The sequence below is a fragment of the Erinaceus europaeus genome, chromosome 8 (assembly GCF_950295315.1).
Source record: "Erinaceus europaeus chromosome 8, mEriEur2.1, whole genome shotgun sequence".
Taxonomy (NCBI): domain Eukaryota; kingdom Metazoa; phylum Chordata; class Mammalia; order Eulipotyphla; family Erinaceidae; genus Erinaceus; species Erinaceus europaeus.
In genome coordinates, this window is record NC_080169.1 from 20,373,539 (window position 1) to 20,391,926 (window position 18,388).

Sequence of the window (18,388 nt, forward strand, 5' to 3'; positions counted from 1 at the left end):
GTCTGGGATCAGAAAACTTCTTCAGCATTGACTACCAAAAATCATTAACCATATGTATATTTTCTTCCTTTCTCTCTCTCTCTCTTTTGCCTCCAGGGTCTCGGTGTCTGCACTATGAATCCACTCTTCCTGGAGGCCATTTTTTTTCTTTTTTCTTTTTTTTTTTATTGGGTAGGACAGAGAGAAATAGAGAGAGGAGGAGGGGATAGAGAGGGAGAGAAAGACACTTACAGATCTGTTGCACCACTTGTGAAGCAACTCCCTCCTGCAGGTGGAGAGCCAGGGGCTCAAACCCAGATCTTTGCATGGGTCCTTGCGCTTTGTACTATGTGAACTTAACCTAGTGCACCACCGCTGGACCCCACCATATGTATATTTTCATGTTTTTTTTCTATTTTTCCTTCAAGTTTGCTTTATTACACAAGACAATTAATGTATAGTATAGTAACATTTTTTTAAAAAAAATTTTTTTTCTTTTCCCAGAGCACTGCTCAACTCTGGCTTATGGTGGTGCAGGGAATTGAACCTGGGCCTTTGGAGCCACAGGCATGAGAGTCTCTTTGCATAACCATTATGCTATCTACCCTTGACTGGAACTTTTTTTATATCAAAAGATATTGTGCCTATTTTCTCAGCTAACTTTTTTTTTACACATAAAAGAATTGCAATTTTTATGCTGTCAAGTTATCATAGACTAGCTTGACATGACTTCTTGGCATTGCAAGGAGAAGGAACTCACAAATGTGGCAGAAGATTTAACAAAGGAGTTGGACTTTATTCAGAAGAAAACAATACATACACCACAGGAGGATTACAGACTTAACACAAAGATGAAAATCCTCTGTGAACTATAAGCCCATTTTTATGAAGCCTGTTTCAGGGAGTAGGATAATCAAGCAATTTGGGAAGGGAGAATGAAATCAAGATTGGTTAACAATTTCACTTGTTGTGTTGTAGGATAAAATATGCCATTTCCCCACAGCCTTCAAACTTTCTTGCCTGATTTGAGTCTGTCAAATGCAAGAGACAGTGTCTGTATCCCTTGCTACAACCGACAATAGCCTTTTTTTGTTCTCATTTATTCCCCATCTAGTTAAACTATACTTAAAAATTGTCTTAATGAGTCAATATTTCTCCTAGGAACTGGATCACAACTCCACATCTAATAATGCACGATATTGTCACCACTCTAGTTACTAAAGTAGCTGCATTTGCAGCCGATGAGAAACAGGCTTTCAAAAATCATATTTTTATGATTCTCTTTTTAAAGTAACCATTCTTCCTTTTACTGAAATTAGGTATCTGTACTGGATGACAACTATACACATCCGTATAACATTTAAGTGGAAAACAGCATTTTAAAAAAATCTCCTAACTTAACAGTTCTTCATTTTTTTAAGAAGGAACATAATTAGTTTAATACATTCATTAGGCAATTTCTTAACTTATCCACGCTAACTACCATCTTGACCTGCTGGCTTAGATTTATTCTAATTATCAGTATATTCCATTACTTTGTTTTCTACACAAACTTGTGAGATATTTCCATTTTTCATCCTTTCCTAGTTTAAGTTTTTAAAACTCCAATATTGCTCTAGGATGCTGCAATGTTCATGTCTTACAGACATTATCTCACTAAGAGCAATGCTATGAGAGTGGTAGCACTACTATTGGCATTTTATTTTATTTTATTATTAAGAAAGAGAAGAGGCAGAGAATGGGACTTTTTTTCACTACTCTTTCTCTCTTTTTAAAAAATATTTATTTCCCTTTTGTTGCCCTTGTTTTTTATTGTTGTAGTTATTATTGTTGTTGTTGATGATGTCAACATTGTTGGATAGGACAGAGAGAAATGGAGAGAGGAGGGGAAGACAGAGAAGGAGACAGAAAGATAAACACCTGCAGACCTGCTTCACAGCTTTGAAGCAACTCCCCTGCAAGTGGGGAGCTGGGGTCTCAAACCGGGATCCTTACTCTAGTCCTCTGCGCTTCGCGCCACCTGCATTTAACCCGCTGCACTACCGCCCGACTCCTGGCATTTTATTTTTTACCAGAGCACTGCTCAGCTCTGGCTTCTGGTGGTGCAGAGTATTGAACCTAGAACTGTAGAGACTCAGGCATGACAGTCTCTTTGCACAACTATTATGCTCTCCCCAGCCCAGCAGTTTTTTGAGATAAGGCTTACAGGACGTTAACAATTGTCTCCTAGGGCTGGGGTGGTAGTATTATGATTATGCAAAGAAATTTTCATGCCTGAGGCTCTGAGATCCCAGGTTCAATCCGCAGCACCACCACAAACCAGACCTAAGTGGTGCTCTAGTGTGTCTGCCTTTTGTCTGCCTATCTCTCATTAAATAAATAAAATATTTTTAATTTTCTCACAATAAATTTAGGTCTGGAGCTAAAATGTTGGCAGTTTGATTCAATATTGAGTACTGGCTTTCTGCCTAGTTGTACTACTTTGGGTAGCATCTTTCTCTCAGGAAGAAAAGATCTGGTTGTGCTGTTCCCTGCTTTTGTTGCTGATGGTTTGACTTCAGGTAAGACAACAAGTTCAAACTATTGAACTTCTGTATTGAACTTCTCTTTCCCCTAACTACTGATATCTGACTGGAGAATTAACCTTGGAGATGTACTATTTTGACCAATCAAATGCTGTCATAAATTAAAAAAACAACTTTGTACAGTAAGTTTTAGGTTCACAGCTAAATTGAAATACAGCTATTTCCCATGTATACTCCCTGTCACTACACATACAACCAATCCCCTATCAACATTCCCACAAGAGTAATACATTTGGTAAACCTACAATGACAAAGCATACCAAAAGTCCATAGTTCATTGAAGTTTAATCTTAGTCGTGCACATCCTATGAAGATTATTAGCTTAGTAGAACTGAGATTAACAAAGAGTTTTGATGGAGGGGGGGTGGGGGAGTTGAAGAGAGAAAGAAAGATGGATTTTGTTGGAGGAATATTAGTGCTGTGGTGGGAGGTAGTGGTAATGCATTTTGAGGAGTTGAGAAATCATGTTAAGACATTTATGGGCTTATAAACCAAGCTTACCTCAAAAACAAATACTTAGTCATTTTTTAAAAGACACATAGTTTCACTTCCTGACCAAATTAAAAATTAGTCACTACCAACAAAGATCTATCTCATTTTAATTGAGGTCGGCATTGCAGGATCCCACAGACCTTTTAGTTGACATTTATTATGTCTCTATATGATTACAGTAGTAGATACTAGGGCACTAAAGACAACTTAAAAAAAAAGAGTTCTTAGAATATTTACATTCTTCTTGAAATAATCAAACCTTGCCCCCACCACACTGAAGAGAGCTTCAGTGCTGTGGTCTTTCACTCACTCTTTTTGCCTTGCTGCCTCTCTGTTCCTATTTAGAAAAAAAGAGATAAATAAATAAATAAATCGAGAACACTTACACAGCAACTTTAAAATGAGTACAAATTATTCTCCGTATCAGTAGCTAAGTAAGGAGACAGCCATATACATTTCCCTGCAGCAGGGTATAATAGAAAAAGAAGCCTTGTGGCCCAGGAAGTGACACAATATAGATCCAGTATTGGATTCTCAAGCACATTTAACCCAGATTTGATCCCCAGCGTCACATTTGCCAGAGTAATTACTGTTCTAGATCTCTTTCCCCTTTAAACAACTTTTTTTAAAAGTTTTTTTTAAAGATCTTTTTATTTCCTTTTTGTTGCCCTTGTTGTTCTTATTGTTGTTGTAGTTCTTATTGTTGGTGATGTCATCATTGTTGGTTAGGGGAGAGAGAAATGGAGAGAGGAGGGGAGGACAGAGAGGAGGAGGGGAAGACAGACACCTACAGACCTGCTTCACCACCTGTGAAGCGACTCCCCTGCAGGTGGGCTTAAACAACTTTTTTTTTTTGCCTCCAGGATTATTGCTGGGGCTCAGTGCCTGCACCATGAATCCACTAATCCTGGAGGCCTTTCTTTCCCCCCCTTTTGTTGCCCTTGTTGTTGTAGCCTTGTTATAGTTAGTATTGTTGTTATTGATGTTGTTGTTGGATAGGACAGAGAGAAATCGAGAGAGGAGGGTAAGACAGAGAGGGGGAGAGAAAGACAGACACCTGCAGACCTGCTTCACCGCTTGTAAAGCGACTCCTCTGCAGGTGCGGAGCCGGGGGCTCCAACTGGGATCCTTATGCCGGTCCTTGTGCCACGTGCGCTACCGTCCGACTCCCTAAATTAGTATTTTCATGTCTTGTATAAATGCTCAAAAGTGCTATTGCTGGCTCATAAGGTATCTCCATTTTTGTAAAAGGATTCTTTTAAAAATATTTTTATTATAGGATAGAAACAGAGAGAAATTGAGAGGGGAGGGGAGAGAGGGAGAAAACAGAGAGACACCTGCAGCCCAGCTTCACTACTCATGAAGCTTTCCCCCTGAAGGTGAAGAGCAGGGGTTTGAACCTGTCTCCTTAAACACTGTAACGTGGGAGTCGGGTGGTAGCGCAGGGGGTTAAGCGGACGTGGCACAAAGCGCAAGGACCGGCGTAAGTATACCGGTTCGAGCCCCGGGCTCCCTACCTACATGGGAGTCGCTTCACAGGCGGTGAAGCAGGTCTGCAGGTGTCTTTTTCTCCCCCTGTCTGTCTTCCCTTCCTCTCTCCATTTCTTTCTGTCCTATCCAACATCGACGACATCCACAACAATAATAACTACAACAATAAAACAAGGGCAACAAAAGGGAATAAATAAATTTTTTTAAAAAAAACCTGTAATGTGTTCCTTAACCAGTTGTGCCACTGCCTGACCCCTAAAAATGATTCTCCATACTATTGTCCATAATGGGTACACCACTTTGCATTCCCACCAGCGGCGTAATAGAATTCCTCTTTCTACATACTCACCGCTTAGGTCCATTTCCACCACCATTCATCAAGGCCCGTACCCACCCCCTCAGCCCTTTGCCTTCCCTTCCTTTTCCCGGCCTTCTCTAGAGTCCTTTGATATGGTGCAATATACCACACAAGTTTCATTTTGCTTTCCCTTTCTGATCTTGTTTCCTAAGTCCCACCTGTAAGTGAGATCATCTGGTATTCATCCTCTTTGTCTCACGGATAGCATGCAATGATCTTCTCTCGCTCCATAGGAAGTCTCTCTTTTGGTGGTGGTTCCTTTTGCTGTGCAGAAGTTTTCAAGTTTGATGTAGTCCCATTGGTTTATTTTTGCTTTTATTTCTCCTGCAGTTGGACTTGAGTTGTCAAAGTTTTTAAAGTTTACATCAGGAAGACTTCTGCCAATGTTTTCCACTAAATAGATGATGGTTATTTAGTCCAGGAGGTGGTGCAGTGGATATAGTATTAGACTCTTAAGCATGAAGTCCTGAGTTCAGTCTCAGCAGTGCATGTACCAGAGTGGTGTCTGGTTTTCTTTCTCTCCTCCTGACTGTCTCATTAATCAATGAAATCTTAAAAATAAAAAAAGCTCTAAAAATAGTTGTTGGGGGCCAGCCAGGTGGCGGTGCACACCCATTACAGTGCACAAGAACCCAGGTTCAAGCTCCTGGTCCCCACCTGCAGAGAGAAAGCTTCGCAAGTGGTGAAGCAGGGCTGCAGGTGTCTCTCTGTCTTCCTCTCAATTTATCTCTGTCTGTATGCAATAATAAATATATAAATATGTTTTTCAAAACTTTAAAAAATATTTGATAGTTCTGGTCTAACATCCAAATCTTTGATTCATTTGGAGTTTACTTTTATCTGCGGTGAAATATAGAGGTCTGGTTTCATTCTTCTGCAAATTTCAGTCCAATTTTCCTGCCATTTTTGAAGAGACTATCCTTCCTCGTTCTAATGTTTTGGATTCCCCTTTTCAAAATTAAATGTTCACAAGTGTAAGAGTAATTCTTTTTTTAAAAAAATCATATCAAGTCACTTATCATTAGTATAATAATTACAATAATTAATCCTGCAATTAAATACACCCTATATCATCTGTCATACACATGACACTGCGGTAGGACATAATGAGGTTACTAAAATAGTTCTCTTTTAAATTATGAGACAACTGAAGAATTTAATGCAATGAGGACATACCAGAAATGCCACAAGGAAGGTATAAACACTATATTCAAATAAGATAAAAATGCTTTTGTTAAGAGATCAAAAAATGATTTATGGAAAGAAGCAAAGATCATCTGGATTTTTTGGAAATTAGTATGGCAAGAAAGAAGGGAAGTGGGAGAAAGCACAGGGGAAGTTTAGAAAACAAGCTTAGTGGGGGGTGGGTCAGTAGTGCAGAGGATTAAGTATACATGGCTGGAAGCCCAAAGACTGGCATAAGAATCCCAGCTCCCCCTAGGGGTCTCAGCTCCCCCTAGGGGTGGTGGTGGTAGGTTCTGCAGGGGTGGGGGTCGCTTCACAGGTGGTGAAGCAGGTCTGCAGGTGTCTATATTTCTCTCCCTCTCTCTGTCTTCTCCTCTTCTCTCCATTTCTCTCTGTCCTATCCAACAACAATGACATTGATGACAACAATAATAATCACCACAACAATGATAAAACAACAAGGGCAACAAAAGGGGAAAAAAATAGCTTCCAGGAGCAGAATTCGAGGTGCAGGCACCGAGCCCTAGCAATAACTCTAGAAGCAAAAAAAAATTTTTTTAAACTAAAAAGAAAAAAAGGTTAGTTTGGTTGGAAGAAAGTGTGAGAACCCTGCCCCACTAGGGAAAGAGAGAGACAGGCTGGGAGTATGTATCAACCTGACAATGCCCATGTTCAGCAAGGGAAGCAATTACAGAAGCCAGACCTTCCACCTTCTGCACCTCACAATGACCCTGGGCCCATACTTCCAGAGGGTTAAAGAATAGGAAAACTATCAGGGGAGTGGATGGGATACAGAGTTCTGGTGGTGGGAATTGTGTGGAGTTGTACTCCTCTCATCCTATCGTTTTGTCTGTGTTTCCTTTTTAAAAATAAATAAATAAGAAAAAAAAAGGTTAGTTTGGTTGGAAGAAAGTGAGCAAAGTAGAATAATGGGAGAAATTACTAGAATGTTAGAACCATTAGAAGGTCCTAAATCCTACTACATTTTAAACAGAAGGCAGACCATGTTTTGGTACAGTAACCTGGCAATGGACATTTGGGACAGATACAGATGAGGGAGAAAGCATAAGGAAATAAATCTATTAGCAGGCACTTACAGAATACAGCACTATTTCTGCCATTCTGCAAAAACAACAACTTGAGAGGGAAAGAATTGGTAGGATGCTAGCATCATCGATAATCAGCACTCACCTCCACCTTTCTACTGCTTTCCCCACTCCTCTGGCTTCACAGTCCTTGATGATGGAGCCAGGAGGGCAGAGCACTCGGGCAAATATAGATGGCCAAAAAGCAAGTCCAGCCACCAAGGTGTTCTGTAAAAAGTTGTCCCTAAAAACAGTACTCTTGCAAGCCAACCAAAATATTTTAAGTAATAAAGGTTACCAAATGTATTTTATAGACACTTTAAAAATTAGTTCAATGAGCATTTTTCCCTATGAGGCAGTGTCACAGTATATCAACATCAGATATATATGAAAGTTAACCTGACTTTTTTGTAAAGTAGCTAAAATCACCATCTATAAGTCTTTGGCGCCCCCTTGTGGAATATTTAGTGTGTACCTTGAAATAATCAATTGCTATATACAGATATGTAGTTCTGTATTTTAAGACATTTATTCTCTCTCCTACCTTCCTAATTCTTGACCTATACTTCATAATAAATAAGTAAATAAATAAATAAATAAATAATAAATCTTCTTTTAAAGGCCAGGGAGATTGCTCTGCTTATTAAAGCACCATCTTGTTGTCTGAGATCCCCAAGTATGATCCTCCGCACCAATGCACCAATGTATGCCAGAGTTGAGTAATACTCTCTCTCCCTCCTTAGTCTTTCTCTTTTTAAATAAATTGTTTATTTATATGTGAGGGAAAGGAGAAAGTAAGAACTAGAACATCACTTGAGCAACATGCAATGTCAGGGATCAAACTCAGGTCCTTACATTCCCAAGTCTCTCTTTTTTATTTTTCCAGTGCTTCAAAACGGTCTCTTGGGGAAAAGTGGTCCTATAACATGCCAATACTTTCTTTTTTGGTTTTTTATTTTTGATTAGTGATGTAATATTTATTTACAAGATTTAAGGGATATAATTGTAATAGGGGTGTAATTCCACACAGTTCCCACTATGTCCCATTCCCTCCAATGGGACCTTCCCTATTGTTTATCCCTCTGAGAGTATAAACCAAAATTATTTTCGGGGTGCAGAATGTGGGCATTTTGACTTCTGTAATTGCTTCTCTACTGGACATGGTCATTGGCAGGTCAATTCGTAGCCCCAGCCTGTTTCTATCTTCCCCTAATGGGGTAGGGCTCTGGAGAAGTGAGGTTCCAGGACACATTGGTGAGGTCATCTGCCCAGGGAGATCAGGATGGAATCATAGTAGCATCTGTAACTTGTTGACTGAAAGGCAGTAAGATGGAAAGGAGGAAAAAATGTTTAATAAACAGGAACCATAATGTAGAAATAGAGTAGATGAGAGTAAGGACCTCAGGGTAGAAGGAAGCTAGAAAATCTATTTTAGGAGCCTATGTCTTAATCATCTTTGCTTGATCTTGATAGCTAACATGCCAGTGGACCAGAAATATATTCTGGGAAGATGGTGTCGGAATTAAGAGTAGAACTAGGGAACAAGATTAGGGAAGAGAGTTGTTCACAAGCTTGAAGAAGAATACATGCAATTAACTGTTTACCACAATGATCTAACCCATTCAATTTAGCACAGGAGCCTGTACAACCTAAGTCATCAGACTGAGTTCACAGTCCATAGTCACAGCTGGGAAAATTCTAGGCTGTGCTCATTTCAAAGTTAGTCTTTCTCGAATGGCAGGGTAGGATGACCAAGCCTCTCTTCAGAGAACAGGGCAGTCCCTACCACTGCTATTTCATAGTGAGGGTAAAGTCCCAGAGAAGCCTACAAAAGGGCTTATAATGATGTTTCCAATGGGTGTGACCAGTGATGGTGGACAGAGGAATTTATTCGAGATCTAGGCCCATATATGAAGGACTCCCAAGGATTCCCTGTCTAGGACCCTGGGTGATGGGGTAGCCAGATAGTAGCCAAAAAGGCCACTGTTAAGTGAGCCAGTCTCTTGCCCTTATCCAGCTTTTGTAGTCTCTTCTTTATTTGACAAGCTTAGACTCTCTCTCAGTTGTTAAAAGTGTTGAGTATACTTTGTTGTATCCAAACTGTTATTAGTTTATGGGATCTGGCCTCAAGTTAAGGAGGAAATAGATGTAGGATTTTAGTGGGGTCTTAAATTCAAGTTTCTGCATTTACTTGTTTGATGATTCTAACAAAGGTTGTCATAGGGACAGTAACTGTCCTTTACTTGATATATAGTTTTTGCCAGTAAAACTCTTGGCCAGTTGTACAGTGCTTCTTCTGAAGTTTATCAAGGGGTAAAAATAATGATGATGCTCTGTCAGAAGAGATTTAAAAAGATGGAAGAACACTTCTTCTTTTGTATAGTTAATTGAGTAGAGTGATTGAGGAAAGTGAATTAAGGGTAGGAGAGGATGGTTTTTAGGCTTAAGTAATAAAAATATGATAATTTATGATACTTTCTTTAGGCCATTCGACCAAAATGCCAGGTTTATTCGGTCTAAATCTAATCTCAGAGGGCTATTAATCATTTTTACTTTAAAATATATAATTGTTGTCCCTTGCTTGTGGATACATATACACATATACCTAGTCCCCTGAAGGCTAGAAGTTGCCCTGCCCTATAACCCTGCAATTCCTCTCCTGGGCATATCCTAAGTAACTAAACTTACCCATTCAAAAAGATTTGTGTATACCTATGTTCATAGCAACACACTTTTTTTTTGCTTTTTATTTTTTTATGGGGGAATTGATAGTTTACAGTAGACAGTAAATGCAGTTGCTGGTACATGAGTAAAATTTTTCAGTTTTCTGAATAACATTCTAATCCCCTCCTTCCACCTAGATCCTCCTCCACTATGGCACTCTAGGACCTGAACTCCCTCCCACCCCAGAGACCTTTACTTTGGTGCATTACACCAAACCCAGATAAGTTCTGCTTTATGTTTCCCTTTCGCTTCTTATTTCTCAATTTCTGTCCATGAGTGAGATTATCCCATATTCATCTTTCTCTTTCTGGTTTATCTATTGTAACATGATTTCTTCAAGCTCCATCTAAGATGAGGTGAAGAAGGCAAATTCATTATTTGTAATTGCCACCAAGATAATCACTGGTGTGCTTAGTGCCTGCACAATGGATCCACTGCTCTTAACATCTCTTTTTCCTTTCTTTGCTTTTTACTAAATTGGACAGAGAGAAATTGAGAAGGGGGAGAGAGCAATAAAGAGAGAAGGAGACACCTGAAGACCTGCTTCACTGCTTATGAAGCTTCCCCCTGCAGGTGGGCTCAAAGCCAGGTTCTTCTTCACTATAATGTGAGCACTAAACTGAGAGTACCACCGCCTGGGTCCTCCGCACACTGTTCTTTCTCTTATACTATTCCCAGAGATTTGGCATTGGATTTCTGACTCTCCTGGCTCAGGATGAACTTTCAAACTCTTTGAGTGAGGCGTACTCTTAGGAATTTAAGTAGGAAGATTAATCTATTCAGACAGTATCTGAACTCAGGTCTCAAAATTCTCTTTTTGCTTATTATTCATAGCAGCAGAGTTGCAGATATCCTACCATTTACAAAATCTGAAATACAATTTTGATCTTAACTTCAAGTTCACAATTCCTAAAGAATAAAAGAGATTTTGAAGTGGTCCAGGAGGTGGTGGACTGCTAAGGCACTAGACTCTCAAGCATGAGGTCCTGAGTTCAATCCCTGGCAGCACATGTACCAGAATGATGTCTGGTTCTTTCTCTCCTCCTATATTTTTTATTAATAAATAAATAAATAAAATCTTTTTTGAAATAAATAAGAGATTTTGAATACAAGGCAAATTCAGGGTACAAGTAGGATTATTCAATACAAGATTGTTGCTCTTTTGTGTGTGTTTTAATTTTTTTTAAGTTTTTAATTTATTTATCAAATGGAAACACTGACAAAACCATAGGATAAAAGGGGTACGATTCCCACCACAAGAGCTCTATATCTCATTCCCTCCCGATAGCTTTCCTATTCTTTAACCCCATGGCAGTATGGACCCAGGGTCACCATGGGGTACAGAAGGTGGAGTCTGGCTTCTGTAATTGCTTTCCCACTGTCATGAGGAACAGGTTGTTCATACTCCCAGCCTCTCTCTTTCCCTAGTGGGGCAGGGCTGTTCAGGAAAATACGATTGGCACCATGGTAACATCTGGAACCTGGTGGCTCAAGAGAGTTAACATATAAAGCCATACAAATTGTTGATTAATCATGAGCCTAAAGGCTGGAATAGTGCAGATGTTTGGGGTCTCCATTTTGGAAATAGTTAGTAGGTCTATTTTAGGTATATTCCAAAGGGCCCATGACTTGATTAGTTTTTGCCTGAGCCTGATGTCTGATAATGCAGATGGACCCAGGTTCTTGTCTGGGGAGACAATGTGATGGCTAGATGGCTAGAAAAAGGGCTAGAAGGCTGGATCAGCTTTCCCATATTTTTTCTTTTCTCAAATATGGGAAAAGAGCAATACAGTCTGTACTAGCCAAAACCTGGAAGCATCCCAGGTGTCCAACAACAGATGAGTGACTGAGCAAGTTGTGGTATATATACCCAAAGGAGTACTACTCATGTTAAAAATGATGATTTCACCTTCTTCACCCCATCTTGGATGGAGCTTGAAGAAATCATATTAAGTGAGATAAGTCAAAAACAAAAGGATGAATATGGGATGACCTCACTCACAGACATAGGTTGAAGAACAAGATCAGAAGGGAAAACAATAAGCAGCACTTTGGACTGGAGTTGGTGTATTGCACCAAAGTAAAAGACCCTGGGGTGGGGGTGGGGGAGGGTTCAGGTCCTGGAACATGATGGCAGAGGAGGACGTAGTGGGGGTTGAATTGTTATGTGGAGTACTAGGAAATGTTATGCATGTACAAACTACTGTGTTTTGCTGTCTGTCAACTGTAAACCAATATACCCTCAATAAATTAAAAAAAAAAAAAAAAGAAGAAAAAGGAAATGTGCCATCTGAAATGCAGCTAGCCCTATGTGTTAGCAAAGATCTCACCAGATTAGAGGAATTGGGAGGTTGGTATCTCAGGCTTGCCGTGCCTGGAGACAATCTGCAGTACAAGTCAGTAGCTGCAGAACATGGTATGGCAGCACTGGTAGCACTGATTTTAGTTGAGGTCAACAGAGGCAATACAACAGGGTAAGGCATCAGAGAGAAAAAAACATCAAAAATTGTAAGCACGGGTTCCAGGGCTAGAAGAAATACAGATTTTAAAGAAAATGGGGAGAGTTCCTTGTCTTCAAATAATCTACTAATAACATCTTAGATACTGACAGAGTCAAATGGCCTAAGGTTGTTGGTAACTTAGGTAATATATATATATGCAAATATATATGTATATATGCAAATATATTTTTAGAACTGCTTAAAGCATTTAAGCCCAATGTCAGAACTTGATCATCTTACAAACCTGAGACATTAAGTAGTTAGGCTAAAGAATATATGTATACTCAGATGTATGATCTAGACAGAGAGCTGGAAGTATTAAATCTATTTTTCACCTGAAGTTTCAGTGCTTCTATGGATGTCTCAGCTGTAGTTGGTAAGGTTTTTTTAAGACTGATAGTTGTAATCCACAACGACCCTGGATCCATACTCCCAGAGGGATAGAGAATGGGAAGGCTATCAGGGAGGGGTTGGGATGTGGAGATCGCGTTATGGGAATTGTGTAGAACTGTACCCCTCTTATTCTATGGTTTTGTTAATGTCTCCTTTCTTAAATAAAATTTAAAAAAAAGACTGATAGTTGTAGATACTTGTTGTTTTGGAGGGAAATCTGGACTATCCGCCCTTACTCTATGGCCACACCATGGTCAAATGTATCTCCTTCTCTCTCCCTATTTCTTTTTTTTAAAAAATTTTTTTATAAAAATGAAACATTGTCACTCTGGTACATGTGCTGCCAGGAATTTAACTTAGGACTTCATGCTTGAGAGTCCAATGCTTTATCTACTGCATCATCTCGCGGACCACTCCTTTCTTTTTGATATTTTTACTTATTTTAGATAGAGACAGAAATTGAGAGTGGAGGGAGAGAGAAACATCTGCAGCATTATTTCACCACTCATGAAGAATCCCCACTGCAGGTGGCTACCCAGACTTGAACCCACGTCCTTGAGCAATCAATCTAATGTGTTATCTACTGAGTGTGCCACCTCCCAGTCCCTTACCTTTTTTTTTTCTCTTTCTTCTCTTTTTCCCTTTTTTTTTGTTTATTTGTTTTGGCTTTTGCTTTTGTTTATTTTGTGGGCCTGGCAAGACAGCAGACCTGGGGGCTTGCCTGCCTACTTGACCATGTGCACCACCCAGGCTCAAACTCGGCTCTACCACATGGCAAGAGGGGGAGGGAGTGTAGGAGAAGTTCTGTGGTATCTTTCCCTCTCTTCCTCTCTCTCTCTTTTACTATCTTATCTGAAAAGCTGACCTAGAGTGGTGAAGCCTTGGCGATGAAAGAAAAAAAAAAAGCACCATTCATCTTGGAAGCAGGGAGATATCCTACCAGCTAGGGTACTGGCCCTGCCACTCCTGCAGCCCAGGTTTCAAACTCCAGCACCACATGGGGGTGTCATAGTTCCAGGGCAGCTCTGATCTATCTGTATGAAAAAATAAATAGGTAGCACACCGGGTTAAGTGCACACAGTACCAAGCACAAAGACCTGTGCCAAAGATCCCGGTGTGAGCACCTGGCTCTCCCTGTGGGGGGAGGGTTGCCTCACAAGTGGTAAAGCAGGTCTGCAGGTGTCTTTCTTTCTTTCCCCCTCTCTATCTGTCCTATCCAATAAAATTTTAAAAAAGGAAAAGAAAAAGAAAAGAAAAATGGCTGTCAGGAGCACTGAGTCCCAGCGATAACCCTGGAGGCAAAATAAAATGATTTATTTTCATTACAGAGGCTAGAACAACACTCAGCTCTGGCATATGGTCATGCTGGGGATTGAACCTGGGGCCCTTGGGGCCTCAGGTATGAGAGTTTGGAACACTATCAGAGTGACCTTTGTGTGTGTGGGGGGTAAAAAAATAAATAAAATAAAAATGAAACATTGACTAAACAATAGGATAAGAGGGGTACAACTTCGCACAATTCCCACCACCAGAACTCTGTATCCCATCCCCCTCCCCTGGTAGCTTTCCTATTCTTTATCCCTCTTGGAGTATGGACCCAAAGTCATTGTGGGATGCAGAAGGTGGAAGAGGTCTGGCTTCTGTAATTGCTTCCCCACTGAACGTGGGCATTGACAGGTTGATCCATACTCCCAGCCTGTCTTCCTCTTTGCCTAGTGGGGAAGGGTTCTGGGGAAGCAGAGCTCCAGGACACATTGGTGGGGTTGTCTGTCCAGGGAAGTCTGGTTGGCATCATGCTAGCATCTGGAACCTGGTGGTTGAAAAGAGAGTTAATATGTAAAGCCAAACAAATTGTTGACCAATCATGGACCTAAAGGCTGGAATACTGCAGGTGAAGAGTTGGGGGACCCTCCATTTTGTAGGTAGCTAGTAGGCATGTTTTAGTTATATTCCAAAGGGCCTGTGGCTATACTAGTGTTTTTTTTTGTTGTTGTTGTTGTTTGTCTGGTGTTTGCCTGAAATCTGATCTGCAAGTGTATCCTAATTATTGTCTGAGGAGATGATGTCATGGCTGGAAAAAGGACCAGAAAGCTGGATCAGGGAAGAGAGTAGCTCCCAAATATGGGAAAGGTGTATAAATATTGTTGACTGTAAACCCCATTGATTTGATGTGATCTGGGGCCCATATTCAGCTTAGGAGCCTATGTGACCTCTGCATCCCTGTAGATCTGAGTTCACATTCTGTGGTCATAAGTAGGAACGTTCCAAGCTGCCCCAGTATCAGGACCCATCTTCCTCAGGTGTAGCATAGAGTATGTTGTCCAGCCTCCCTTCAGAGGATGGAACACCTCTTTCTCAATTTCTATCTCTATCAAAAAGAAACAGAAAAGGGAGAAAAAGTGTATTTACTTGACAATTGCCTTATAGGTCATCATTTCCCCAGTTAATTGTTTTGGGAGCCAGGCAGTTGTGAACTTGGTAGAGCACACGCTACAATGTGCAAGGACATAAGTTCAAGGGTGCGTCCCTCCCTTCAGGCTGAGAAACTTCTCGAGTACTAAAGCAATGCTGTAGGTATTTCTCTCCTTTTCTAATCCCCCTTTTCCTTTCTATTTCTGTTTATAACAATAACAATAATAACAAATAAAATGTAAAAGTTTTTATTACATGTTTCTAACGAATTTTACCAAGAGGGATTCAGAAATATGAAATACTTGTCCATGTTGGGATTTAATAGAAATATTATTCTTGGGGGGCTGCTGATGTAACTCAGTTGTGATGCACATGCTTAGCATGTATAGTGTCCTGGGTTCATGATACAAAACAAGACAAAAAAGAACAGTGCTGTCTATTAACTGGCAAGATAGTCAACCGGAAAACTGTAAGGCGAAGAACATAGTTCTTAAATCAGTAGAAGATGAAGCACTCAAGAATTGGTTCTCCCTAGAATTTATTCATACATTTCCTTATATCCTTAAGAAGTTACAGAAAACACAAAGTGCCAAATGTAATCATCCCTTTTCTTTCAGAACCCTTTGACAACACAGAGAAGATGCATAAAAAATGTTTAGTAAACTTTATTACTTTCAAAATCTGTTAAGAATGTAGTAATTACTGGAATGTGTTAATCATATTTTAAGCAATGTGTCTTTACATTACAAAGACCTTGGTATTGGAGCAGTGGTTTTTGTCTTGAACTGAGATTTCAATACTATATTCATGCCATTTACTTAGTTTTTCAAAAGATAAAATTGTTTAAGTTACTCCTGGGAAAGGATAGCTGAACGGGCAGAGCACAAGGCTTGCAAGGCTGAGGCCTATAATTCCATCCATGAACCACATATAAGAGTGGTGCTTTGGCTTCTCCCCTGCACCCCATGTGAAATTCTTATCTCATGGGAAATTAATATTTTTTAAGTTACCCATAAGCTTGGGAATTATATTTATCTTAAACTAGATTTTCTCCTGGCATGATAACAAGTTTTTTCAATCAACAAAACTAACTTCTATTTTTATTATTAAAAAGGTTAATGGGTTTTTTAAATATATATATATTGTTTTCCCTTTTGTTGCCCCCTTCTTTTATTTTATTAGATAGGACAGAGAGAAATTGAGAGAGGAGGAGGGTTCTTTCTTTTTTTTTATTTATTAATTTTATTTTTGAGAAAGAGACACACACAGAGAGAAACACCAGAGCACTGCTCAGCTCAGGTTTATGATGGTGCAGGGGATTGAACCTGGGACTTAGGATCCTCAGGCATGAGAGTCCGTTTGCATAACCATTATGCTGTCTCCCCCCCCCTTGCCCCTTTTTATTGTCATTGATGTCGTCGTAGTTGGATAGGACAGAGAGAAATGGATAGAGAAGGGGAGACAAAGAGGAGGAGAGAAAGACAGACACCTACAGATCTGCTTCACCGCCTGTGAAGCTAATCCCCTGCAGGTGGGGAGCCGGGGCTCTAGCCGGTCCTTGTGCTTTGCACCACGTGCGCTTAAACCTCTGCACTACCGCCCGACCCCCGAGAAGGTTTAGTGTCAAGACAAACTTCTACTTAAGACATGGTGACTATATGCTTATTGAATTTATCATCAGATATTCTACAATAAGTTTTGTCAAGTACAAAAATACAAGAATCCTGTCTCCCTTCCTTGTTGCCTGAGTTTATTCAACTGATTCTTGGTTTCCTGATAAATAAGATTATAGAGTAGTTGAGGAATAAACAAGTTAAGACATGTAAAGGGTTTAGAACATGCCTATTACATTTTAAATGCTCAATTAATAGTTTGTTAAATTTTAAAATCTATTTTGTCTGTCTGTTTTTGCTTCTAGTGTTATCGCTAGGGTTCGGTGCACTTATAATCCACTGTTTCCTGGTAGCCATTTCTGTCCATCCCCCCACCCATTTTATTCGACAGCAAAGAGAGAAATTGAGAGGGGAGGGTGAGCCAAAGAACGGAAACACCTGTAGACTTATCTCACTGCTCATGAAGCTGTCCCCCCTGCAACTGGATGAGCAGGGGCTCGAAAACCTGTTCCTTGTGCAGGTCCTTGATCATAGTACTTAACCGGGTGCACCACAGCCCAGGCTATATATATATATTGCTTCCAGGGTTATCGCTGGGACTCCTGCACTATGAATCCACTGCTCCTAGAGGCAATTTTTTCCCCTTTGTTGCCCTTTTAATTGTTGCCATTGCTGTTGTATATGACAGAGAGAAGTTGAGAGAGTAGGGGAAGACAAAGAGGGGGAGAGAAAGATAGACACCTGCAGACCTGCTTCACAACTTGTGAAGCTAACACCCTCCCAACCCCACGCAGGTGAGAGGCCAAGAGGGGTTCAAACCGGGATCCTTGAGCCAGTCCTTGCGATTGGCTGGTTCCATGTGCGCTTAACCAGCTATGCTAACGCCCAGCTCCCAATATATTTGATTTTAATGAAAGAGATAGAGGAAGATACAGAGAAAGACCAGAGTACTACTCAGCTCTAGTCATTTTTTTTTTTAATTTATTAGCTTTATTTAGTTGATGGAGATAGCCAGAAATCAAGAGGGTGATAGGGAGGGAGAGATACAAGGAGACACCCGCAACACTACTTTACCACTCGCAAAGCTTTCCCCCTGCAGGTGGGGACTGGGGGCTCGAACCTGGGCCCTTGGACATTATAACATATGCGCTCAATTAGCTCACCACCCCACCCCACCCTTAGCTCTAGTTTATGATGGATCAGAGGGCTCAACCTGGGACTTTGGAGACTTTGAAAGCCTTTTTATGCTACTGCCCCTACTCGGTATGTTAATTTTTCCCGTAGTTTGGGGTAACACTTGAGTTTGAAGAGTAGTTTTACAAAACATCATCTCACTTAACTTCCCTTATTTATAGATAAAAGGAATAGGCTCAGCATCAGTAAGTGATGCACACCTAATAATTTTCTCAGGAAAGTAACCTAAGCTTTTTGACCCCTAACATAGAGCTTCTTCCATTATACTCTAATCAATGCTAAGAAAAATCAGAAGAACAATTAAAGCAGGATGGAGATGGGGAGGGAGGAAAGGAGAGAGTAGGGAAGAAAATGAGGGAGGAAAAGGCAGAAAAGG